Here is a 6,400-nt window from a genome sequence, read left to right as displayed (position 1 = left end):
GTCTGGTCCATGACTCAAGGTATCATCTTGTTCTAGTTTTGATTTTTAAGTGTTTCGAAACATAATACGGAATTAGCCTTTAGCCTGTTTGATCGTGGATGCTCGGCCGGAGGGGTTGTTGCCATTGCAAGGTCTTACGGCCTCTAATCATGGGTAGTGTGTTCCCTATATTCTGCGTGCGCGCGCATCTTACGACCTCTAATCATGGGTAGCGTGTTTCCTATACTCTGACGCGCGCACGCTCTCGCGTTTATAATTTACCCTATTTTTATGATTACCTGGGCACCAATAGTTTTCAAAATCTACAATTATATTCTTAATGTTTTAGGTAATCTTATAGTCTAATTTATGTTGTTAGGCAGTCAATATTAATTGGGATTTCATTGCCACATCGTTACAGATTTTACAAATGATCAAATAGCCTCAAACAAAGGGTTAAAAAAATTCTCTCAACTTCCTCCGTCTCTTTGGTACCTTCTATCTTTTTTTGTCTGTTGTGCCGTCATCAGCCCTTCCTCTTCTCTCTATGTTCGGCCCAACTCCAGGATGAGCAGCAAGTGTGCCGCCAACCTCTCTATGTTTGGCCCAACTCTAAGATGAGCAACAAATGTGCCACCAACCGTTGTGGATTTAGCATCATCTATGCCGACATGATCTCTTCTTCGTGATGGGCCACATGATCTTCTTGGTCTACATTGTCCGACTTTTAGCCATCCACGACGTCATCTCCATTATCCTCCTCACTTCGGCCAACGTTGCTGTCGTCTAGCCCATCATGGATTGTGCTGTCGCTGTTACTCTCCTCCGCACCCTCGTCTAGCCCTTCCCTTCGATCACCTCTGGCCCCCCCTCAGGGATCAGGAACATCAGCACCCTACCCCCTTCGAATGCCGCAAAATCGGTGAGGGTGGGATGGCCCATGGACCATCGATGGAGCAGACGTCTAGGCAGATCATTTTGAAAAGGGTGGAAGATGCATAAAAAAAAATAAAAAAAAGAAAGAAAAATATTGGGGGAGGAAAAAAAGAAGAAAGGAAGAGAAAAGTACTATAAACAAATCAAGGTACGGGGTGCGTAAGCTTCACTATGGAAGAAAGAAAATCAAACAATATAAGAGAAACTCATCACTCAATTCTTGTACAAAAATCTTTCAATAAATAATCTCAAAACTCTCACAAAAGCTTTCTGAAATCTCTCAAGCAGTCTCTCTGCACGACTAAGATGTCATCAGCTATCCAACGTAATAAACGGCTCGTTAATCGGAGCCATATAGGCTCCAGAATCATCAAAACTGTGTTTCCTTAGGATATGGAGCTCAAATCAAACAGTAGAACCATTCTGGCCTGTCCAATCATGACCGGCTCGAATCAAATATTGAGCTCAAATCAAATCGTAGAATCATTCTGGACTATCCAATCATGACTGGCTCGAATCAGAGCTGTCTGATCATGCCTGATCAAAGTCAGAATTCACTTCAACCATCCAATTTGGACCGACAATATCCTGGATCGTGCAAAAAAAGCAGTCGTTGGATCACATCATCCAACCTCCTATCTGATCGGTCCACGCCGCAGGGGAGGGCCGTGAAATTATGCACGGTCCACGATGGACCATGACTAGATAGTGGGCCTGCACCCACTCGCGGGCCGCGCCCACACGTTTGGGACGACCCGCGCTGTGGCCCATGCATGCCGCATGCCTGACCGATGCCGCCAGCAGCATGCGCCGGCCTGTGGGGCTCTTCGACTATCTGTGGGCCATACTAGCTCCTTTCGGACTTCCTTAATATGTATTTTCGCCGTCTGGACTCTGTTTGGGCTGATCTTAGGCTTGTTGGATTCTGTTCGTCATCCTGGACATCATTCTGGACTTATTATGGATCTAATCTCGAGATATTTTTCTTAATAATCTCCATCTCGACTCGATGTTCGACCTCTATTTGTCTCTGAGAGCCTATGATCCGTCTCGCCTTCATGTCCTAAGGTATGCCTATTATCTCATAGATGAAAAAATATGAGAGTCGAGCCAGACCGCTTGATCCCACCTCCATCATGGACTGTGTCCACTCTGACCAAAGATCTGCTTGAAGAAGTCTCCTACAGTAATAGGAGCTTCACTCTGCGACGTCACCTCTCATCCCCTAAGTCTCGCATCTCATGCCCGATCTATCTCCATCTGGAGCTCCACCTCGCACTGGGCTCCCCCTGACTCCTGAAGCTCCACCTCGTACTGGTCTCCCTATCTGATAGTAATATCCTTTCATCTTCTTCTCCCCCTTCAGAATAACCCTATCGCCACGCATAACCTTCAGAATTCTATCTCCTGTTTGAATCCAGTCTGCTCAGTAAGACAAGATTCTATCTGAAATTGGATATGTATCGGACCTCATCCGATCTCCTCACTACACCATCATGTGTCCTCTAGCTGGCCGTCCCGGTGCTTCTGATCGCACAGCACGATCCATCCGATAGATAAACAATATTCTCACTACTCTCTAGAGAGTCAAACAACTCCTCTTTGCAACATATATGATGGGTGCATGCAGAATCTAAAATTCACTATTGGGAAGAAGTAGATACCTCATCAGATATCAACAAGACATTATCCTTTGACTTGTTACTGACCGTCGCTGCAGTAGCCCTCGTCCGATCCCTGAGTTATGGACAATCTCTGACACGATGTCCTAACTCATCACACCGATAGTATCTGATCTTGCTAGGCTCTCTCATCTTGGACCTGGATCATCCTCCTCGCGATCCTCTGTCACTCCATCTACTGTCATATGCTCCTTCAGAAACCATCAAAGCTGAACTATTATCATCTGAACTCGAAACTTGGTTCTTTCGCTTGAGAACCTCATTTTGGAGAATCACTGCGGTGACCTCGTCCATCTTGATGGTGCTCTCTTTTTCTAGAAGAGCAGTCATCAAGGACTCATACGAGGAGGAAAGCGATGCTAGCAAGACCAACGCCCTGATCTTTTCCTCAATTTTCTCACCTATATTGAGAAGATCGATGAGAATCTTTTAGAAGTGGCTGAGATGCTTTTACACGCTCTGTCCCTCCTCCATCTATAGTTGGTAGAATTACCTCCAAAGAAAGAGAGTATTGGTGAGGGACTTCGTCATGTACAACTCTTCGAGTTTCAACTGCAGTACCGTTGGAGAAGTCTCATCAAGTACATGAATCACCATCTTATCCGCTAGGTACAAGCGAATGGTACTCACCATCTGCATCTGTAGCCACTCCCAAGTCTTCTCTATGGTGTCTGACTTCTTCTCGTATAAGAGAGCACCGATCAACCCATGTTAGATGAGCACGTCCTTTACCCTCGCTCGTCATAAGAAGAAATTGCTCTTTCCATCGAACTGGTTGATCTCCACATTGATTGTGCTTATTTTCTTTATCTCCAATCTCGATCAACACCACCTCTGCCTAAATCATTTGGTACCACTTATCCACGGTAACCAGGCTCTTATATCACTTGTTGTGCTCTGATACCACTTGTTGGGAGAGGAAGAAAGAAGAAAGAGAGAGAAAAATATTATAAATAAATTAAGGTAACGTGGATTAGCTTCAAGTCTATTTCTATAGGGCATGCAAGCTTCAGTATGAGAGAAAGAAAATTAAACAAATACAAGAAAAACTCACCACTCAACCTTTGTACAAAGATCTCTCAATAAAAAATCTCAAAATCCTTATAAAAGCTCTCTAAAACCTCTTAAGAAGTCTCTCTACACGACTAGGACGTCACCAGTTACCCAACACAATAAACAGCTCGTCAATCAGAGCTATATAGGCTCCAAAATCACCAAAATTATGTTTCTCTAAGATACCAAGTTCAAATCAAACCCTAGAATCTTTCTGGATCATCCGATCATGACCGCCTTGAATCAGAGCTATCCGATCGCACATATTAGTCCTGATCATGTCTAATCAAGTCGGATTTCACGTCAGCCATCCGATCCCGACCGACAGCATCCTGTACCGTCGAATCGCGAAAAAAAGATAGCAATCGGATTGCCTCATCCAGCCTCCCACCTGATCGATCCACGCTGCAAGCGTGGACTGTGAAACTGTGTGGTCCACGATTGACCGCGACTGGATAGCGGGCCTGTACCCGCTCATGGGTCACACCTACGTATTTGGGCTGGCCCAGTGCTGCAGCCCATGTGCGTTGCACGCCTGGCTGGGCTTGGGCCGTGCCGCCGGCAGCCTGCACCGGCCCATGGGCCCTCTGACGGCCCATGGGCTGTACGAGCTCCCGTGGCTTCCTTTGCACGTATCTTTACCGTCTGGACTCCGTTTGGACTGATCTTAAGCTCGTTGGATTTCGTTCGTCGTTCGAGATCTCATTCTGGATATATTGTAGATCGAATCTCGAGATATTTTTTTCAATAAAAAAAATACTATTTGAGCTTTAGAATCTCACAATCCACTCGGAACATTTATTTATATGGCTGATGCTCCTGGGTCTTTCTCCTTTTTTTTTTTTTACTTTTCTGCTCACTTTTCTCTTTGCTCTTTCAAACCCATATCCTCACAGCCCATGCTTACTACAGCCGAGAAGAGAGGGAAGGAAAGTACAACCACCTTTCAAAGCTCTCTCTTTCTTATGGGCTAGCGTGTCTCTTCGAGCTTTTCTTTATAGAAAAACATTCTGCAGCTCTAATATTAAAAATAAGAGATTATCTCTCTCGCTCTTGATTTTTCCTCTCTCCCCTTCTCTCTTTTTGCTCTTACATGAAGCCGTGGCAGTTGAAGACAATTACAGAGGTTTGGATGGTGTTGGGGAATACCGACCGACCTTGCTCATGCTGACTTATAATCGGGCATACCCGACCGATCGACTGTCGACCGACCGAAGATATGTCGGTCGGACGGACCCTTCCGGCTCTCCCGACCGACTGCACCAGGGGGTCCGATACCCGACTCCCACGACGTGCCCGACTGACCGTCGGAGGGTCCGAATCTCCACCCGACGCCCCTCAGCTGGTCACCGACTCAAGGCCGGTCGACTCCTCCAATCGCCGTACTACTGCCAGAGATTGCCAGTCCTGACAACAGCATGCGGCACTGCCGCCTAGGGGCATTATCCCACCTAAGGCATGGGTCAACCCTAGCGATTTGACAGCCCCACGATGATGTGACACCTTCACGGCAACTCTGACAGTCTACAGTGAATTGATAATTCTTCAATTGTCTGTGCCATTAATGACGGCGCCATACCATGCTCCACTATATATATCGGGGAAGACAACAATGCTAGAGGTCCCTTCGAAACACTTGGGCTTGCCCCCCCTCTCTCTTTCCCTCTCTCGATTGAGCTCTCTGTCTTCTTTTCACTGTTGCCCAGTCTCCTCTCTGACTTGACCGTCGGAGGGTCCCCGCCGGAGCTACCTCCGGTCAGCGTGGACTTTCTTTTGCAGGCGCTCGTTCCCGGCGACCAGGCGACGAGGGGATTGGCCGCAACAGATTGGCGCGCCAGGTAGGGGGGATGCAGACAGCGTAACGGTACTTTATCCCCACGAAATTCAAGATGACAAAGACAAGAGCTCAGCGATCGAGGGTCACCGGCTCGGCGAGGTGCTCTTCCCACCGGGAAGAAGCCTCTCCTCCACCCCCCGCGGCGGAACTCAGTTCTCCACACCCCGCGGTGACCACGGAGGTGCAAATCGCGGCAATCGTACGGCAGATGACCGTGCTGACGGATGCGGTCAAAAGCCTCCGGCAACAGCCGGTCCAGCTGCCGCTATCACCGACCGGGCAAACGGCGGCACGTCTGATGCCCTCCAGGAGCAGCCGCCGATGCCCGCGTCGATCTCTGTCGCCTCTGCAGGAGCACCTGCTACAGCGCTCCCATAGAGAGGAGGAGGGACGACCGTGGCATGACGCCCATCGATCCCGACAGCATTCTCCCTCCCAGCTGGAACGAGCGAGGAAGGAGAAGCGACCGCGAGCGCCGTCCGCCTCTCTCTTGGACTCTTCCGGAGACTCCACTCCTAGGGTCTCCTAGCATCGACGGACAGACGACTACGAACGTAGGTTCGAAGAAATTGACCGTCGGCTCGCGCAGCTGCAGGTGGACGAGCAGAAGTCTTCAAACGACGTCGACTTCCAGACCGCCCAACCTCTCTCCCGACTCATCCTCGATGAACCGATCCCCAGTCGGTTCAAAATGCCACACGTGGAGCTCTACGACGGCTCCACCGACCCAATCGACCACCTGGAGACCTACAAAGCTCTCGTGATGATTCAAGGGGCAACCGATGCTCTTTTTTGCATCGGCTTCCCCGCCACGCTCCGCAAAACTGCCAGGGCCTGGTACTCCGGTCTTCGATCGGGAAGTATCCACTCCTTTGGGCAGCTCGAGCGCTCTTTCGTGGCTCACTTCAGCACC

The sequence above is a fragment of the Elaeis guineensis genome, chromosome 5 (genome assembly GCF_000442705.2).
Source record: "Elaeis guineensis isolate ETL-2024a chromosome 5, EG11, whole genome shotgun sequence".
NCBI lineage: Eukaryota > Viridiplantae > Streptophyta > Magnoliopsida > Arecales > Arecaceae > Elaeis > Elaeis guineensis.
The sequence above is the reverse complement of the archived record's forward strand: the minus strand, read 5'-3'. Positions refer to the sequence as shown.